The following is a 21,923-nucleotide window of genomic DNA, read 5'->3' on the forward strand; positions in this document are numbered from 1 at the left end:
TCTCCACCACCAGTAAACCCAACATCCCTCCCCCCCTCCCCAGTCCCGTCTGCCCCCACCCCACACTGCCACTATGGCAGGGTATTCCCTTTTGTTAGATTTTGTAAGAATCTATGTTATATCAACACAACGGAATACTACACAATCACTAGGAAATATAAAGTCATAATTTTTTCTTTAAAATGATGGACATTTAGAGTATCTTGCTAAGTGAAATGAGTCAGAATGTGAGGAAAAGACTGATTGCATTTATCTGTGGAGTATTAAAAAAAACATAATATGTGACTAATACCCAAGGACAGTAGAAATGATGGTAGAAAGACAAGTGCTTGGTTGTAAGCTTGCCACAAGTTGTGGGGTTTGGTGGGGAGGGGACAGTTCAGACAGATAATGGGTCACTGAAGACAGTAAATGGTAGCTGGAAATGATTGCTCTGGATAAGAAGTGCTGAGAAGTGGTAAAGGGAAATATGTGATAACCATTCCGTACCTGAATTGAAAACAATAATACCCAAACTGAAAGACAGAGATATAGACAGAAAAAAAAGACAGAGACAGAGAAGCAATTTATCCTATGGAACTTTTACAGCAAGCCTGTCTTCACTGGCAGTGATTCCTAGAGATTGGAAATGATAGTAACTGATTTACACCTCCTGGCAGCAGATACTAAGTCAGCCTCTCTCTAGGTCTACTAAGAAAATGTTAATTCTCTCCCACTTAGCTAGGAGAGCTGGTTATGTAACATAATAGCTGGAGTAATTGATCAATGGACTGTGTGTTTGTGTGTGTGTGTGTGTGTGTGTGATGGAAAAATGTTCATCTGTCTATGTAGAACACTGGAATGTTAAAATCAAGTTAAAATCAGAAGTAGAAATTATCATGTGAAGATCTGGGCTAGTCAATTTATAAATGAGGTATGCTGGGGCTGGAGCAATAGCACAGCGGGCAGGGCATCTGCCTTGCACGCGGCTGACCCAGGTTCGATTCCAAGGATCCCATACGGTCCTCTGAGCACCGGCAGGGGTGATTCCTGAGTGCATGAGCCAGGAGTAACCCCTGTGCATTGCTGGGTGTGACCCAAAAAGGAAAAAAAATAAATGAGGTATGCTCTATATTCAGAAGAGGTCAGTGATATGTGACCCAATATGTGATTGATGATCAGCGCAGGAAGGGAGATGCATGCTGAAAGTAGACTAGAGACTGAACAGGATGACCACTCAATACCCCTATTTCAAACCACAACACCCAAAAGGAAAGAGAGATATCAAATTGGAATGCCCTGCCACAGAGGCGGGGTGGGGTGGGGGGATGGGACTGGGGGGGGTGGGAGGATACTGGGTTCATTGGTGGTAGAGAATGGACACTGGTGGAGGGATGGGCTCTCAAACATTATATGAGGGAATAACAAGAACAAAAAATGTAGGAATCTGTAGCTGTACCCTCACTGTGACTCACTAATTAAAAAATAAATTTAAAAAAACTGTAAAAAAATAAAAATAAAAAATAAAAAGTTTAGATGCTTTACTTATTTACTATGTACTCGTTACACCAAAAGTAAGATGAAAGTCTTCTAAACTGGCTACTGAGCCTGTGAAGAGATGGAAATTTTTTCATTGAATCACTGTGAGATGTAGTTACAAAAGTTTCATGTTTGAGTTTCAGTCATACAATGATTGAACACCCATCCCTCCACCAGTATATATTTTCCACCACCATTGTCCCCAGTATCACTCCCCACCCTCTTCTTGATCTAAATATCCTATTGTAAAAAATAAAAATGATATAAAAATGAAGATGAGAACAGTGTATACAGAAGGGCAAAAGTTAGCATTACCAAAATGAATATCCCCGATATTCAGCATTGAGTTCGTCATCAATATATCTTGTACAGTGAACTCCTGTGGCAGCCTGAAAGAGTACAAAAATCCACAGTTCAGTAGGTACCTAAGAGACACTGAATAGGCTATGACTCTCTGCACACTAAACGTAACACTGTGAGTTTATTTGACAACACTTGTATTCTCCTGTGTCCTGGGAAATAAAGCTCTTCATCCTAGTCCACATGTGTGTAAAGGTTAAAACCACTGCTTTCGAGGCTTGAGAGTCCCAAATTTGGGGTGTAAAATAGACATAACATCATCTTCCTTTTCATTCTCTTTCCCTCTGGGACATACTGTTAGGTCTCTCCGAGACATAGAAATGTCAGAATTTAGAGATTAAGTTGGCAAGCTAGTCATATTCTTGGGAATTAGGAGCTATGTGGAATCATAAATGTTAATAAGGATGATTCTATGATTCACTCCCAGCATTGGTCATGAGAAAACTAGTTTGTGAGTTTCAGCTGCGCTAAAGCTTCAGTCCAAAGGGAAATGGGCACTCAAGTAGGCAGGTGGGGATACTTTGATTCATAAAAGAATTTCTTAGATTTTCAAAACCTCTATTCTCTGAATAAGGTCAGTGTGTTTCTGCTTTGCATGAACCTCTGAGTAAAGGACTTCCCAATGCTATAGTAGCCAATTCTCTCAGAGTGGAGAGATGGGGCAGCCTGATGTTTAGGAGTGAGCCCTGCAGTAGAACGGTATGGGTGCCTTTATATCAACTCTCTAGCCTCCCCCACTTCAACCCTGGGCCCCAGGTATTTACAACTTCGGTATCTCCAAGAGCAGCGATAATGTCGATATCTCCAGGTCTCAGCTCATGCACTGGAATGACATAACATTACACTTGAGTTTGAGGGAGGGAAACTATAGTCAGAGTCTTGTGTATTTTTCTCTAAGAGAACCAGAACACATTCTCCCTCTAGGAACAGTCAGGCTCTGGATGAAAACTCTTGAGCCAGGAACAATGAGCTTCACCTTCCCACCAACCCTAAGCCCTAGATCAAAGATTAATATCATCTGGTGTAAGTTCTACTTCTCCAAACCTGAAATCATGTGAACACTTTAGCATCCATGCAAGATTCTTTTTTTTTAATGAATTTATTTTGCTTTTGTTTTTGCTGTTGTTGTTTTTCTGCTTTTTTTGGTTACATCAAGGCATGCTCAGTGGTTACTCCTGGCTCTGTGCTCAGGAATTACTCCTGGCAGTGCTTGGGGGACCACATGAGATGCCAGAGATTGAACCCAGATCAGCAGCATATAAGGCAAACACCCTATCCCCCATATTATCGCTCCAGCCCCAGAAGATTATTTCTGAGTGTACTCACTATGTTGCAGCCAGTTGGATGCAACAACCATACTTCACTGATTTTACACAGTCTCCTTCTATCTTAGTCAACTAAACAGAGAGAGACTAGGCCAAAACCTCTTTATCATACTCTAATGGCACTTCATCTAAAGGAAATAATATGAACAACAGAGGTATTATCAGTAGCACTCTGGTATAAAAAAAAACAGCAGATTAGTTCCCTAGTAACTGGAAACTTAATCCTCCATCATAATCTCGCAAAAAGTACTCAAAACATGGAAAGGCTAAGGAACACAATCCCTGTGTCAGATAGACATAAAAACTCAGGCTAATTTCAAGTCCATTAAAACCTTCAAATCTTGTTGCTCAGTATCTTAAATCAACTCAGTATATTGCCTACATAAGCAACTGACATTAAGCAAGCACTGGCCAGTTAAATTAAGCAAGGACTACATGGGAAATTTGACCAACTCACAAAAGGGCTGATTCTGAGAATAATATATTCTATACATTATGAATTGAAGAAATGGAAGCAAACACTCACAAGCCATAGAAGCAGAATTGCACAGGTGAAAAAACGTAAGAACATGTTACTGACAAAACACAAGCCAGCATTGATAAGGAAGTAGAGTGATAAGGTAATTGTAGAATATAAGGTAATTAGAATATGTTAATAGAATGTAAGGTAATTAGTGGATAACAGCAAAAGGAATAATCTCTGAATTATAGGAATACCAGGAGAGGAAAAAGGAAAAGGGGAAGAACAAGTGGTGGGAGAGATTATAGATAAAAATTTGCTCACTCTCTGGAGGGATGCTCATGTATATATTCAAGAGCCCAAAAAGTATCAAGGAAACTAAACGTAAACAGATCAATGCCAAGATATATAGTAAACAAAATGGCAAAATCCAAAGAGAGAGAGAGAGACAGAATTTTTAAAGCTTCTAGGGAGAAGAGAAACCTGAAATATTAGGGAACAATGTAATAATAACAACAAATCTCATATGAAACTGTACAGTAGAGAAAATTGTATAATGATATATTGAAATTACTCACTGAAAATAGAACAGGAAAATAAAAGAACTTTTCGAACTTGAAATCCAGGCTCAACAAAACCCAGAAACAACATCCTCTGGCAGCCTTCTCCAATCTCCAACGCCCCGCCCCTGGGATCAAACCCAGATCACCCACCCTAATGGAGCCAAATAAATACCTCCCCAGCAGACCTCCACCACCTCCACTACCCAGGCACCCCCAGGCTTCAGGCCTCTTTCCAGACTGCACTGCTGCTATATGACACTGCAAAAACCCTGAATACCCAATTTCCATAATTTTAGCACTATATCTGAAGGGCTTCAAATATGCTGTGAACCATGGGAACACCTGTAAGGGCGATTGGAGGCCACCATAAAAGCCTCCATCCCTCTTGGAGAGCCGGGCAAGCTACCAAGAGTACTCTTCCCACACGGCAGAGACTGGAAAGCTACCCTTGGCATATACGATATGCCAAAAACAGTAGCAACAATGAGCCTCATTTGGCTGACATCAAAAGAGCCCCCAGTACAGCAGCTTAAGAAAGATGAAATTTTATCAGCATAAAATCTCAGGAAAGAACTAGACAGCAAAAACAAAGACTAAAATGACTGTACTTTCAACACACATACACTGGCATTGGAAGCATCCCTCGAGGACCTGATGGTGAAAGCCCAGAAGATCAAGTACGACATCATTGGTCTGACCAAAAGGAGAAGGCATCAATCACATCACATCATTTTCAACACTGGAGAAAAACTGGTCCTCTGAACATGTGATAACAGAGGCGTTGGTGGTGTCAGTGTCCTTGTCTACACGAACTTGGCCATGAGCATTGATTCATTTGAATGCCTAACAACCCAAATCGGATGATTACACTTCAATAGATGTGACTCACTGCCCGCAGTTTTTATCTTCATTGTCTACACATCAACATCCAACTACAATGGAAAAGTAATTGAGAAGTACTACATGCAGCTGGAGAAGTTCTATAAAGAAGACCACACCTTCTACAAGATCATTTGTCCCCCTCAGAGAGTCCAGCAAGCTACCCAGAACATCATGCCCATCTGGCGGAGCCTAGCAAGATAGTTGTGGCATATTCAATATGCCAAAAACAGTAACAAAAAGTCTCACAATGGAGACGTTACTGGTGCCTGCTCGAGCAAATCCATGAACACCGGGATGACAGTGACAGTGACAGTGATCCATCTGATACTCTGTGTCTCATGACAGAGTTCACTCAACTGACATTCATAGAAATTATTGATATAAAGGGCAGTGATGCCATTTTACAATGTGTGGTTCTTGATTCTAACAACTTGCTTGTTGTTTTCTATAAATTGTCTTTCAGTATTTCATTTAGGATGATCTTAACAAATGCTGTCAGCTCTTGTTTGTCTGAGAATATTTACACTCACGTCCCTCAAATTTAAACTTATCAAACATATTTGATAAGTTTAAATTTGGTGTGAACCATGGTAACAACTCTAAGGGCTATTGGAGGCCACCCTAAAAGCCTTTGTCCCTCTCGGAGAGCCCGGCAAGCTACTGAGAGTATCCCACCCACACGGCAGAGCCTAGCAAGCTACCTATGGCATATTCGATATGCCAATAACAATGACAACAATTGGCCCATTCACCTGTCACTGAAATAGCTCCCAATATGGCTGTATTAAGAAAGATGAGCAAGGAGAAGCTAAAATATCTTGGGAATGAACTAGACTGCCAAAATGAAGAAAGACTAAAATGATTGTCTGTACTTTCAATGTATGTACGCTGGCATCAAAAGCATCCATCGTGGACCTGTTGGTGCAAGCACAGAAGATCAAGTACATCAATCAGTAGTCTGACCGAAATGAAGAGACATCAAACACATCACGCCATTTTTGACACTGGAGAAGAATTGTTCCTCGGAACATGTGACAACAGGTGTTGGTGGCGTTGGTGACCTTGTCAACATGAACTTGGCCATGAGCATTGATTCATTTGAATCATATGACAAAGACTTCAAATTGAGGAAGGTTTTAAGAGACAGGGAAGGCCATTTCTTAATGATCAAGTGATTGTATATTAGGAAGAAGTCACATTCCTGAATGTATATGCTCTTAATGAAGGAACAGTGATACTTAAAACAACTAGTAGAACTCGTATAGTAAAGTCGCAGGCTATAAAATCAAAAGTCCATGGTTTTCCTATATGCAAATAATGAGAGAGAGGAAAGTGATATGAAAAAAGCAACCTCGTTCACCATCATGCCTCAGAAAATCAAGTACCTCGGAATCAAATTAACTAATGAGGTGAAGGACCTGTACAGAGAAAATTACAAAACGATACTTCACGAAATAAAAGAGGACACGAACAAATTGAAGCACATCCCCTTTCATGGATTGGGAGAATTAACATGGTCAAAATGGCAATACTTCCCAAAGCATTATACAGATTCAATGCGATCCCTATAAGGATACCCATGACATTTTTCAAGGAAGTGGACCAAACACTCCTAAAATTCATATGGAGCAACAACCCCCCATGAATAGCTAAAGCAATTTTGGGGGAAAAAGATATGGGAAGCATCACCTCCCAACCTCAAGCTCTACTACACAGTGGTAATAATTAAAACTGCATGATACTGGAACAAAGGCAGAACAGTAGACCAATGGAACAGGTTAGAATAACCTTACACAAAACCTCAAATATATGATCATCAAATCTTTGATAAAGAAGCAAGATATGTAAAGTGGAGCAAAGAAAGCCTCTTTATCAAATGGTTGCTGGCAACACTGGACAGCTACATGAAAAATAATGGGCTCAGGCTTATACTTAACACCATGCAAAAAAGTCAGATCAAAATGGATTAAAAACCTCAACATTAGACCAGAATCCATAAGGTACATTGAAGACAAGGTCGGCAAAACCCTCCACGACATTGAAGCTACAGGTATCTTCAAAGAGGACTCACCACTGACCAAGTGGAAACAGAGATAAACAAATGGGAATATCTTAAAGTGAGAAGCTTCTGTACCTCAAAAGATACAGCGACCAGAATACAAAGACAGTCTACAGAATGGGAAAGGATATTCACCCAATACCCATTGGATAAGGGGTTGATATCAAGGATTTACAAGGCACTGGTTAAACTTCACAAGAAGAAAACATCCAACCCCATCAGAAAATGGGGCAATAAAATGAACAAAAACTTTCTCAAGGAAGAAATCCGAATGGCTAAAAGATTCATAAAAACATGCTCCTCATCACTGATCATAAGGGAGATGCAGATCAAAACAACAGTGAGATACCATCTCACACCACAGAGACCGGCCCACATCCAAAACAACAAAAGCGACCGGTGTTGGCGTGGATGGGGGGAAAAGGACTCTCCTTCACTGCTGGTGGGAATGCGAACTGGTTCAGCCCTTTTGGAAAATAGTATGGACGTTCTCAAAAAGTTAGAAATTGAGCTCCCATTTTACACAGCAATACAACTTCTGGGAATATATCCCGGAGATGCAAAAAAGTATAGTAAAAGTGACATCTGCACCTATATGTTCATTGCAGCACTGTTTACAATAGACAGAATCTGGAAAAAACCCGAATGCCTGAGAACAGAAGACTGGCTAAAGAAACTTTGATACATCTACACAATGAAATGCTATGAAGCTGTTAGAAAAGATGAAGTCATGAAATTTGCATGTAGGTGGATAAACATGGAAAGTATCATGTTAAGTGAAATGAGTCAGAAAGAGAGGGACATACATAGAAAGATTGCACTCATTTGTGGAATACAAAGTAACAGAATGGGAGACTAAGACCCAAGAATAGCAGAGGTAAGTATCAAGAGGAGTACTCCACATCTTGGAAGCTGACCTCACATGCTAGGTGAAGAAGTAGCTCTGATAGAGAAGGGATCACCAAGCAAAGGGTGCTAGGCGGGCCCAGTAGGGATGGGAGATACAGCCTGAAAATAGACTATAGACCGAACAAGATGCCTACTTAATACCTCTGTAGTACACTACCCAAAAAGAGAGAGTGAGCAAAGGGGATTGTGCAATCACAGAGGCAGGATGGTGTGAAGGGGACAGGGTGGGGATGGTGTGAGGGATGCTGGGACCATTGGTGGTGGAAAATGGGCAATGGTGTAGGGATGGGCACTCGATCACTGTATGACTGAAACGTAAGCATGAAAGCCTGTAAGTCTGTAACTTTGTCTCACAGTGATTCACTAATAACATTTTTTAAAAAATTAAAAAATAACTATTAGACTTGAAGAAAGTCATTAACACCAATATAATATGACTTGAAGATTTCAACATCACTTTGTAATGTCTTGATAGAACAGCTAAACAAAGTTTCAGCAAGGAAATAGCTTAGTTGACATAACAAATGTAAGAGATGAAGTTAGTGTATATATATTGAATGAGATTGCATTCAATATAGAAAAATTTGTAATCAGTTTTTCAGGGATGAATACATATACATATACACAAGCACAAACAAATACACACATGTCTTCTTCCCCAGGGAACTTTGGACATTATCAAGATATATCAAATGCTGGGCCACAAAGTATACCTTTATAAAATCAAGAGGAGAGAAACTGAAATTTTACCACCTTTCTTTTCAAACCTGTGATACACTGAAAATAAAAGTTTATCAGACACAGAAACAAAGAATCAAATCAAACACCTGGAAATTAAATAGCTCCTACTGAACAACAATTGGCTTAGAGAGGAAATCAAAAGATTCCTGGAAACAAAACAGGGAGGGAGATACAGTGAAATATAGACAGAGACAGACAGAGAGAGAGAGAGATATAAGAAAAGTGCCTGTGTCATAGAGGTAGGGGGGTGAGGGTGGATGGGAAGAGGTTCTCATCTTCATTTTTATCTCATATTTATTTTTTCCAATAGGATATTTAGATCAAAAGGTGGGTGGAGGGGGATACTGGGGACACTGGTGCTGGGAAATGTACACTGGTGGAGGGATGTGTTTTGGAACACTACATGGCTGAAACCTTATAATGAACAGCTTTGTAAGGTTCTATGTCAAAGTGATTCCATTAAAAATATTGAATAAAGCAAAAAAATTTTTCCTGCAATACAATGAGAATGAGGACATGAGATAATAGAACTTGTGGGATATAATAAAATCAGTATTAAGACAGAAAGTTAATAGCTCCATAAGAATTCAGTGGGAAGGAAAAATAATGTCTACACAAATAACAAATTCCAGCTTAACATTTTGGAAAATGATCAAAAGTTGTCCAAACCAGGCAGGATGAAGAAAGTAATAAAACTTAGAGCAGAAACTAATGAACTGATATCCCTCACTGAAATCTGAAGGGAAAATGAGACCTAGAGCTGGTTCTTTTAGAAAATAAACAAGATCAATAAACAACTAGGGGGCTGGAGCAATAGCACAGCGGATAGGACATTTGCCTTGCACGAGGTCGATCTGGGTTCAATTCCCAGCATCCCATATGGTCCCCCTTAGAAATTCCATAAGAATCTACCAAAAAGTACTTAGAAATAATATATTTGTATAGTAAAATGACAGGTTACACAATCAATACCCAAAAGTCTATAGCTTTTCTATACACAAATAGTGAAAAAGAAGAGAGAGAGAGATATTAGAAAAGCATCCAGTTCACAATCATGCTTTGGAAAATCCAGTACCTTGGAATCAGCTTAACTAAAGAGATAAAGAACCTTTTAAAATAAAAGTACAAAACACTACTTCAAGAATGAAAGAAGACAGGAGGAAATGGACAAATACCTGTCACGGACTGGGAGGATTAACATAGTCAGAATAGCAATACTCCCCAAAGCATTATACAGATTCAATGAAATCCCCATAAGAATACCCATAACATTATTCAAAGACATAGATCAAACACTACTAAAATTAATATGTAGTAATAAACCCCCATGAATAGCTAAAACAATCCTTGATAACAAGGAAAAGGGAGTCATCAACTGCCCCAACTTCAAACTGTACTGCAAAGCAGAAGTACTTAAAACATGGTATTGGAATAAAGACAGACACACAGATCAATGGAATAGGGTTGAATATCATGACACAGACTCTCATATATTTGGTCATAATATCTGATAAAGGAGCAAGACAGGCGACCTGGCACAAGAAAAGCTCTTTAACAAGAGGTGCTGGAAAAAAACTGGGTTCCTACAGGCAAAAAAACAGAAAGGCCTTGAACCCTTCTCTAATGAAAGACACGAGTCAGATGAAAACTGATTAAAGAGCTCAATATCAGACCTGATTCTATAAGATTAATGGCGGAAAATGTGGAAAGAACCCTCCCTCATGGACGCTAAAGTCACTTCAAAGATGAAGGTTCATTGACCAAGCAAGAGAAAGCAAAGAGAAAAAAATGGGACTACACTAAACTGAGAAGCTTTTGTGCCTCAAAAGAAATGGTGCCTCAAAAGAAAAAGACAGGGGCTGGAGCGATAGCAAAGCAAGTAGGACGTTTGCCTTGCACATGGCTGATTCGGTTTCGATTCCCAGCATCCCATATGGTCCCCCGAGCACTGCCAGGAATAATTACTGAGTGCATGAGCCAGGAGTAGCCCCATTGTATCACTGGGTGTGACCTGCCCCTCAAATAAAGTTACAAAGACAGCTCATGGAAAGGAAAAAAGTACTTACAAAGTACCTAGCCAAAAAGGGGTTAATATTCAAGATATATAAAGTACTGTAAGAATTTTACAAGAAAAAATTCACCAACCCCATAAAAAAAATGGAAAGAAGAAATGAAAGATTTCCTCAATAAGAAATATACATGGCCAAAAGACACATGAAACAATTATGTACATAAGTGGATTTTCTATACCAATTGATTTTGATACTGCACCTATTATCTAATCAAATTTAGATTTTTATCAAAGGTTGTTGCTCTTTCATTTCTTCATTAAAATAAATATTTCAATAGAAACAGGATAAAACACAGAATGATATCACTCATTTGTGGTATTTTGTGTAACTGGATGAGGAAATGCAATGACGGAAAGTGGGGATGCCTAGATTACCCTTGCTACAGAGGAAGAGAAAAAACAATAAGTGAAGGGGGGAAGGAAGAAGCAATGGTCAATATACATCAGTGGTGTTAAGGAGTGATAAGAGTTAAATATTTATGCCACAGAATCAATACTGAAATCAGGAGATGAAACTTGAATAACCAAACGTAACAGGTGTCTGTTAAGATAGCCTGCTAGAACGTTGGGTGGTGGGTTGGGAGGGTGCAAAAGGTAAAACATAGAACCTGGAAGGCCAGTTGAGGGAAATTGACAATGGTGGTTGGATCAGTGATGGAGCATTGTATGTCTAAAACTCAACTATGAAAACTTTGAAAATCACAGAGCTATAATAAATTAAAGCACCTGGCGTGGCCACACCGAGGCTAGCTAGACAGGAAGGAGATCACTACATGGAAGTGGGGACAACAAGTGACTCTTCCATATGACCATCTACATGGGAAGCAAGCATATGCCACTTCTTAGAGCATTACAAATTTGGTCAGAGGCCTGACTTGGGGAGAGTCCCGAAATTGGTGAGTCATGGTGGCTTACCTGTTTTGGGTTTCTCTCTCGCACGGACCCTGTTTACACATGGAAACGTGTACCCAAGAGTCTGAAAGTGGAGAAGGAAACAATATATCTGAGCGATGAAAGGGCCAGACTCACCAGAAGCTCTCAGCAGCACAGAGTAGCGGAAACCACACTGAGGATGAGACTGGAACATGATACACCAGCCAGACTGGGATCTACTACATAGTTCAGATCCTCCATATCCCAGAGCTAGAACTAGCACATAACTAAAATGTGCTTCACACCCGTCTGATTCTGCCCCAACAATGTGAGGAGAAGCGATCTTGAACATGGATCTGCTGAGACAGGAAATTGACTGACTGGCATGCAATGGATTATTTCTGAGGCTCTTGCATATCTCCCCCTATCTTCTTAGATGAGTATATGGGTGGTCTTTTTAATAGAGTAGGGACACCCCCAATGTGAAACGCGATGGGAATCTTAACCATGATTCACTTCCCCTCTGCCCTGGTGGACAGCTCGCACACTGTGACCCCAAATGCAGCAAGAGGCAGGTACCTGCAGACTGTTCCTGCTGGTCATCAGGAAAGGTTGCTCCTGGAAGAAGGGGGGGGAAGCTTGTATAGCTATAGCTATTTTCATGGTTTCTGTGTCACCCTCTGTAACCCATCTTGATACGTGCTGACCTGGACATCCCACTGATTCATTCTCTAAGTACTTAACCCTCAGACATGATTGCCTTTTCCTGCAAGGATGAACTAAAGCCAAACCCCCCCAGATACAGAACCAATGAGAATAAACCCTGATCGACTCCTAGTAATGACAACTTCGAAGTGTTCTCTGCCTTATACCCAAAAATCTAGGGTGGAGTCTTCTTTCTCTGTTCTTTGTCTGCTAATACTCTCCCAGCAGAGTTCATGTACACCGCCCCCTCTGCGCCCACATCCATGCCACTCTTCCTCAGCCACTGGGATTCTTTCTTGTAAGGGAACAAAAGTCAAGCACTTCTATGTCTTTCATCAACCAGCCCAGCTAAAGGCGACCCAGGGCCTCTGTGGGAACAGAGGAATTGCTAAATGTCAGGAGCCACCAAAACATGCAGACTGCCTTTCTCACAACGTTGTTCTCAAGGAATCCACCCCAGAGCACTGAGCAGGTCCAACATGAGCTTTCTGCTGAGCTGCATCCCTGGCCTCATCTTTCTGACAATCTGGGAATAAGCATGGTTGGAGTAAGTATGGGGGGTCGGATGGGCACATATTCTTCTGATTTACTCGCTGTCTCAGCTAGAGTTCCCGGGCAGCACCGCATGTGTACTGCCATCCTGGCAGATATTTGGTTCTGTCAGGGCAGCACTTTCTTCAGAGAGTTAGTACATTTCTCAATTCCTGTCCTGAACATCCTGTACTACGAAGATCATTCAAAATGCAAGCTGGAAATCACTGTTATTTCACACCTCTAGGAAAGAGTCTTGTGCTGCTTAGGTTTCTGCTGGACTCACTGTGGCATGATGGTGTCCCAGAACATGCTAGGGCTTTCCAGCCACTAGGGGCTCCCATCCCTCAGATTGTTACTTGATAGGATTGGGTGCTGGTTAAGCAGAGTAAGGTTAAGCAGCAATAGGTAGGTAGGTGAATAGCCAGGGGAACTTTGGGAGCCTGATAGAAGAGGCTTTCCAGAGATACATACTTTCACTAGAATCCTAAAAAGAAAGATTTAAACTCACCTGGGTTGGGCATGTGAAAACAATATCACCTGTGAAATTATGCTGCTGTGACTTCTGTCCTACAGGTTCCAGCTAAAGCAAGGAACAGGAAGATAGGGATGAGAAAGTGGTATCATAAGGAAAAGATAGGGGTGCAGGTGAGGAGTGAAGAAGAACAGACAGCAGATACAGGGTTTCTGATTAGTATAGGCAGGAAATCCCAGCTGAAGGATGGGCCCTGGAAAACTCCTCTGTTCTTATTTTGACCAGGGGAGTAAACCATGTCCCATGCTGTCATCTTACCATGTTGTTCCAGAGGGCACTGGCTGCATGACCAAATGTCTTCTGACTGAAGTGGAAACAGTCAGGGTCAAAGTAAGTTAGGTCAGGCAATCCTTCCTAATGACATGGACCAATGGTGTTGTGTAAAAGGTGCCAGAGAACACAACAGACACTCACAAATAATTGAAATTTTTGTTTCCTTACCTCGGTCCTGGGTATTTCAAACCTCTCAAAGAATGGCTGTCGAACCACAGTGAAGTCATCCCTAGTGTCATAGCGCCCACTCTCCACCATATCCTTAACCAGTTTCTGAGGGAGAAGAGGAAATAGGAGAATATAGCATGAGGGTTCAAGAGATTCTGTTCTGCTCCTGTAAGTATAAATTCTTTATCAACATCCATTCACATATTACCTGAAGATTAGTTCATGTGCAACAGAATCTCAGACACTTAGGATCCAGTTACCTTGTATTATTAGCCTAAATCTCAAACCCAACCCCACTCTCAGACAGTTGACATGAGTCAGGAATGGGATAAGGAAGAGAATGGAATATGCAACTGCAGTTCTTTGACTTGCTTTTTAAAGGTAGCTTATTAGAACTATGGGATAGTACCAGAGAGACAGGTGAAATTCTATGGTATTTCCATGAATAATGCTTGCATTTACTTCTGTCTCCATATCTGTCCATAAAATTAAAGGTGAGTTAGGAATGACAGAGAATACTTGCTTGAGTTCTATCACTTGAGTTTGGTTTGCGTAGCTGCACTTCTGCTCCTTCTAATCCACTCCTTGGTGAGGCACAGACCTATCTATCAGGGTGACAGAACTGTGACTCCTACAACTGCAACTTGGACTCAGCACAACAGCACAGTCAGTTCTCCAATCCCAGCCCTCAGGTATCAGCTTCATCTCACCATGTTCCAGGGGGCCACAATTTCAGGCCATGACTCTAGGCTGGGAGGAAAGCCAGGCTTATATCCCAGGGAACATTAGTGTGAGAGGAACTGAAGTCAGCCTAAGGGAGAACTGCTAGGAAGCTCCAACTCTGATATCTAGGGAAGCTTTTTCAGCTGTGGAGACCTGAGTACAGCAGAAGAGAAAGAGCGGGATGTTTTCCAAGGAAATCCCACTCCCAATGAATAACTGTTGGACTTTCACCAAATCCATTGCCTTTTATCCACAACATTTATTCAACTATAATGGAGGATGTTCAGCAAAACGGGACTATCCTTTTTTTAATTTTATTGAATCACTGTGAGATAAATACAAGCTTTCATGTTTGGGTTACAATCTAACAATTATCAAACACCCATCCCTCTACCAGTGCACATTCCCCACCACCAATATCCCGGGTATACCCCCCTTTCCCACCCTCCCCTGCCTCCATGGCAGACAATATTCACCATACTCTCTCTCTAATTTTGTGAATTATGGCTTGCAACACAGAAAGTGAGAGGTCATCATGTTTGGTCCATTATCTACTTTCTGCATCATCTCCCATCAAAACTGGCTCCTCCAGCCATCATTTTCTTAGTGATCCCTTCTCTATTCCATCTGACTTCTCCCCTCTGTTCTTCAAGCAGTCTTCCAGCTATGGGGCAATCCCCCCTGGCTCTATTATCTACCATTGGGTGTCAGCTGCATGTGATACTACCCAACACTCCACAAATGAGTGCAGTCCCTCTATGTCTGTCCTTCTCTTTCTGATTCATTTCACTTAACATGATACTCTCCATGTTTATCCATTTATAAGCAAATTTCATGACTTCATCTGTCCTACACGCGGAGAGAGAGAGAGAGAGAGAGAGAGAGAGTAAAAGGGAATGTGCCTGTCACAGAGATGGGTGAGTTCAGAGGGGATAGGGTGGGGATGGCGGGAGGGATATTGGGAACTTTAGTGGTGGAGAATGGGCACTGGTTATGGATGGGTACTCGATAATTGTAAGATTGAAATGTAATCACAAAAGTTTGTATGTCTGTAACTGTATCTCATGGTAATTCATCAAAAAAAAAGAAGTCAATTATTCTGGTTTTCATGATGTCTCCACTGGATGAGCTCTCACACTGGACTTTGAATGTGATGGTTGGGTTCCCTAATATCCAATGATTATATGATTTCTGGTGCTTTGCATATAATCCTATCTAATTCTCACAGATATGCTGGTTAAATATAAATCTTGGGAGTTGAAATGGGGATATGTGTTACAGACCATCATTTTCACATGTTTTCCTCGTTCTCCTGCCACTGACATGCAGGACACATGGTGACCACAGAGAGAACTGTAGTTGACCAGTCGGACCAACTTTGACAATGAGGTCAGGACTGATAACTGGAGCTTAAATTACCTGAATCCTGACACCCTTAAGAATTGTGCATATCCCCAAAAGAGTCTGCTAGAGAATGATCCTATTACAGGAAGTTCATAAACTCAAAGGCAGCATCAAGACTGAATAGTATTTGTGTGTCAGATAAGAGTGGTGAAAGATTATGACTGTCAACTCAATGTAGTAGCAGGAACTTTTAATCACTTACCTGATACTTCTTATTATACATAACAACTTGAGCAAGTTCTTGGGAACCTTCATCAAACTTCATCAAACAAGGACACAACTTCCTGCAGGCCAAACCAAAGATCTGCCCTCAGCATCCAGCACTGACTGTTTGCAAGATGCAGGAAATTTACTTGAGATTAAGAATGCACTAAATTGGAGGTCTCAGATGTCATGGTAAGTATCCTAGCTGAGTGGACCACAGGAGTGGAATCGGTACACTGAAAACAGCAACGCCATAACTTTGTCTCTCAGAATCCATGCACCTTCTCAGTCCCCTCTTGCCATAGTCAAGGTGCATGCGTGCTCTTCATCCTTATATTATGTTTGCTAAAAATCTTTAGCAAAACATCCAAGATGCACTTAAATTTCAAAGACCAAATGTGTCCTTTGTGAATTATTCATCAACCTTTTATTTAGTATGTGCTATGTCCCATACTATGGCTGCAATGACCCAGACAGTGCAGGACTCTAGGAAAAAAGTTCAAGGATAATTCCCAGGAAAAACGCTCTGGATGCTGTACTAGAGCCATATTTGAGTTCTAATTAGACTTCAAGGACAGCTGAGACCCATAACTGGATAAGGAAAGCCTTAGAATTTCCTTCTTAACCGTGTAAGATTATAAGTGTGATGGTCATTGCAGCCCCACACTTCTGTTTTTGGAATCTATACCCAATATAGTATCTGCTGAGGAAACCAGGGTACTTTAGTGGGGGTGGCAAGATTAAAAGCTTCCATCTCACATTAGTTGATCTTGAGGGCACTTGTTTCCTGCCTCCTTATATATCGCCCTCAGACTGATGATCTCCAGTGGTGATACCACATTCACAATCATTCTTGGAACCTGAGCAAAAATAATATAATTGTACACAAGTTTTAAGGTTGGGTGCACCCAGTCTCTTATGCATAAAAACAGTTCTTTCTTCTAACCCTCAGTCAATGTCCTCATTTCTGGCATCCTTTAATGGCTTCATTCCTCCCACCTTTATCACCTATGCTACCTGAATGAGACCATGACTCTCATTTCCTGTCTCCTTATAAAAGGACCTGAGATATAGGTCCTATCAGAAAGCCATAACTATCTCCAAATACATTTTAGAAAGTCTGCTCAGAGATCATATGGTCCTGTCTTCATACCTCTTTATGAAGGATGTCCAGTGCATGCTGAATGTTGTTTTGGAAGTTTTCAGGACTAAAGATGAGCTACAAGAGAAGAAATACCTCCATTCATTACTCGATGTCTGTAGACCTACAAGAATCCCAATATTTAGTCCTCACCTTTCTCATATTTCAGCCAAAATTGGAAACATCACCTCCATACCCACCCCAGACTGACTATCTGTGAACTTCAGGAAAACATAACACTTTCTCCTGCACCAAGGTTTTGAAAGTTCTAGACCCACAGCTTATTTACTACATGTAAGGCCATAGCAAACTCCTCTGACATCTCTGGGTCTCTCAAAAAGGGGATATGAGACAAGACCTCAAAAAACTTCTGCAAAACAAACAATCTTTGGTCCTATAGTCCTGTGAGCTCTTTAGCTTAGCACCTCCAAGGAATGCATACACACCAATCACTGAAGCAGACTACAGGAAGAACTGGGAGAGTCCCACTCACATCAGAAGAGCATTTTTTTTTCTGTTATTTCCCCTGAATTGGGACTTAGAAGGATCAAGTCCTTTAGAAAACAAAGTGAAACCCATTCTCACATTGAAACCTAATCAAGATCTCTGATCTATTATATATCAAACGTGAGGAATCTAGAGACATTGGGTCTATGTCACCTCCTCACAAGTCCCAACAACTGAGATGCCTAACTTGTCACTTTTTCATAATATCCTAGTGATTGTTACCAGGAATGTGGACTGTGAGACATCTATGGGGCAGGGCCCACCAAGAATTAAGCAAGAACCTCCACTCTCCAATTCTTAAACTTCACTATAATTAAGTCCTTTTCCTATACCTACTACTAGGAAATTTCCTACTCAGCATAAACACTTAATTAATCACAGTTTCTGTGAGCCATTCAGGCTTCAGATCCCTCTTCACAGCCCCTCATTTAGAACCACTTTTAGAGGTTTTTTTTCAGTAGGCATTAGATTTGACTTGCACTCATTTTTTGGTATTCCTTGTGAGTTCTTTTAGAACTGGATGTGAATTTCATCAACTGCTGGACAGCTGTATATGTGCTCCAGTAAAATAAACTAGAAATAATATAAGCTTACTGGCAGATGATATAAAAAATGTTAAGTGAAAAATAACAAAGTAAAACTGTTTTGTAAGAGTTGGGTATAAAATAATTAAAAGATAAATATCTTAGAGAAAATGTTCACTAGCTATCATTTGGGACCCATATTAGGCAAACAACATTGACCAACCAAGTGAAAGAAAAAGTAAACAAATGGGATCACATTAAACTAAGATATGCTATCACATAAAGAAAATATCACCAAGAAACAAAGACCATGGTATGTGAGAAATTATTTATCCAATACCCATCAGATAAGAAGATAATATCAAATATATGTAAGGCACCCATAGAGCATCACACAAACAAAAATCCAACCCCATTAAAAACTGAAGACAGCAAATAAACAGAAATTTTCTCAATCAATAAATACAAATGGCCAAAAGGCACGTAAAAATGCTCAACATTGCTAATCAACAGGAAGATGATAATTTAAACAAAGAGATATCATTTGACCCCAGACTGCTACACATCCTCAAGAACAACCAATGCTGGTGTGGATGTAGATACAAAGGGACTCCCATTCTTTGTTGGTGAAAATGCTTACTGACTCAGCTGTTGATGAAAACAATATGGTGATTACTCAAGAAAAAAAATAACTAAATATTGAGCTTCCATCTGACCCAGCAATCCACTTTTGGGAATATACCTTTGGGGCCCCGAAAAACACACAGCAAAAATTCTGTCTGCACTTTTGTATTCATTGCAATATAATTCACGATAGCCAGAATCTGGAAACAACCTGAGTGCCTGAGAACAGACAACTGGATAAAGAAACTATGGTGTATCTACACAATGGAATACTACACAGTCACCAAGAAAAATGAATTCATGAAATTTTCTGATAAATAGGTGGACCTGGAGAGTTTCGTGCTGAGTGAAATGAATCTGAAGGGTCAAACATAGAATGTTTTCACTAATTTGTGGGAATTAGAATATATAAAATGAGACTCCTGCACTAACATACTCCTCAGTAACCTGGGCCCTACGAAAACAGGATGAGAACACTATTCTGGTATCCCAAAGATGAATCAAAAGAGCTATGCTTTGAGTATCATGTTTCACTCAAGTGAGAGAAGACATCCAGAGTTCCAAACTCTGTTGATGATCAAGAACCAGGGACGCTGTCCCGTTTGCCAAGGCATCAAAAATCAGATGGGCCAGACATGTAATGCGATTCAGAGATGACTGCTAGACTAGAGCTGTTACCGACTGGATTCCACGGGACGTCAAGAGACCGCGTGGCTGCCAACCAACAAGATGGTCAGACTTCTTCATTAAAACCCTGAATGAACAGTTTGAGGCTCTTCCTGTTCCTGGAGCAAGCAGATATCATTGGGCTACACTAGCATACGACAGGGACAAATGGAGACATTACTGGCGCCCACTTGAGCAAATCAAAGATCAACAGGATGACAAGTGATACAAATGACACTGCCCAAAGACAATGGAAACTACTGCCAGGAGGACTGGTCCATAATTAAAAGCTTGCCAAAGTAGCATTTTGTTTACATTGAATATTCTATCAGCATATTCACAATGATACTTTTAAAGAAAATTATAAGCAATGTCTCCATAGTCACAGAAAATTGTAAAGAAATATTCATCAAAATGTATTCACTTTTGAATTCTTAGAATTAAGGGTTAAAGAAAAGATATTTGACTTGGTGGGTAGTCTATGCTTTTATGTGCTTCCCATTATGTACAGTTTGTTCAGAAATTATGATAAATGTTATGTTTCAAGACTGCTTCACTGAATGCAGAAGACAACAAGACACGCCCTGCAGATTGGATGTAAGAGCTAAAGGTCACAGATTAGAGCTGAAAACAAAGAAACATTATATAATTTTCAACACCTGCTAGCACTAATTAGCGGGACTGACACTCTCTGGGAATAATTTTAAAGTGATTAGCTTTATACAAAGGATTCCTGCGTAGGACCCAGTTTACTATAACTTACATGGTTTCTTTTACTAGATTAACACGAAGCTGACCCAGGTTCGATTCGTTTGCCCCTTTGGAGAGCCCAGCAAGCTACCGAGAGTTTCTCACCCGTATAGCAGAGCCTGGCAAGCTACCCGTGGCTCATATTCAATATGCCAAAACCAGTAACAAGTCTCACAATGGAGACGTTACTGGTGCCCACTCGAGCAAATCGATGAGCAAAGGGATGACAGTGACAGATTAACAACAGCTGAACCACAGGACAGCAATGTCACTCTCCCCAAAAGCCCAGCATCACCTGAGTCAGTATTTTTCTGAAAACCTGAAGAACTCAAGGGTCTCATAGAAGTGACAAACAAAGTTGGAGAAGTTGAAGTATTTCAAAATTGGAAAAGGGCACTGCGTTTACTGCTCTACAAAGATAGGTCCAGTTTCTATAGATTATTTGGAATTTCCCTTGTCTTCAAGAAAGATATTCTAGGCTATCTTGGTAGAAAATTGAATCAAGATCAATTTGAGAATAAATCTTGCTTCACTTGTTCAAGATTTCCCTCTCTGGGGAGAAACTCCTGCCGGATATTGACTCAGGGTCAATATTTTATTGGATCCAAGTCAGACCACAAGTGTGGAATTCATGTCCCAACCTGGGGTAGAGATTCTTCCTGTGGGAATTTTGTATGGAGAATCTAATGACATACCTTTTCAGTGCAAGAATAACAAAGGTCGTTTCCGCCAATAAACATGGTTAGTAACTTCCAATCATTCTTATAATTTATTCTCTGAAATAAACGGGAATCATATGAATGACAAGTCCTAAGATCATGTTCAGTAGCAAGTGCAAAGTGCTGAACACTGAACTTATTGGGTCTTCACAAACCAGAAATAATAATTATCTATTAATTATTAATAGATCAGTAATATTATCTATTCTTTGCTTTGGAGACCTTAAGGTCAAAGTTCCATGTTTTAGGTTCCAGATCATTTGCTGCATTTTTTGACAGGAGATTTTCTGAATTTTCACGTGGCCCTAACAACTGACAATAGCTTATCCCTAACACAGATTTCTCCTGCTCACTCCCAAGATTTCCAGCCATGAGTGATATAATCAGATGTCATCCATACCCCATAGACTCACCTTGTCATGTTTCATCTTTTTTATCACCTCTGTGACCTGTTTAGACATGTCCCTGTGGGCATACAGTAAAAGAAGTTTTGTAAAAGGTGAATGTGGGAAATTGACAAAAAGGAAAGTATGACACAGAGAGCAAAGATCCAAAAGTAAGCCTAGCATAGACCAGACAGACATCCTAGAAAGTTGGAATGCCCTTTACGGGCCCTGTTATGAGCCCATTCCCCATTCATTGTCCACTGAGGAGGCAGAGGATTGCCAACTAAAAGGGTGGGACTGAC

The sequence above is a fragment of the Sorex araneus genome, chromosome X (assembly GCF_027595985.1).
Source record: "Sorex araneus isolate mSorAra2 chromosome X, mSorAra2.pri, whole genome shotgun sequence".
In the NCBI taxonomy this organism is placed as follows: Eukaryota; Metazoa; Chordata; class Mammalia; order Eulipotyphla; family Soricidae; genus Sorex; species Sorex araneus.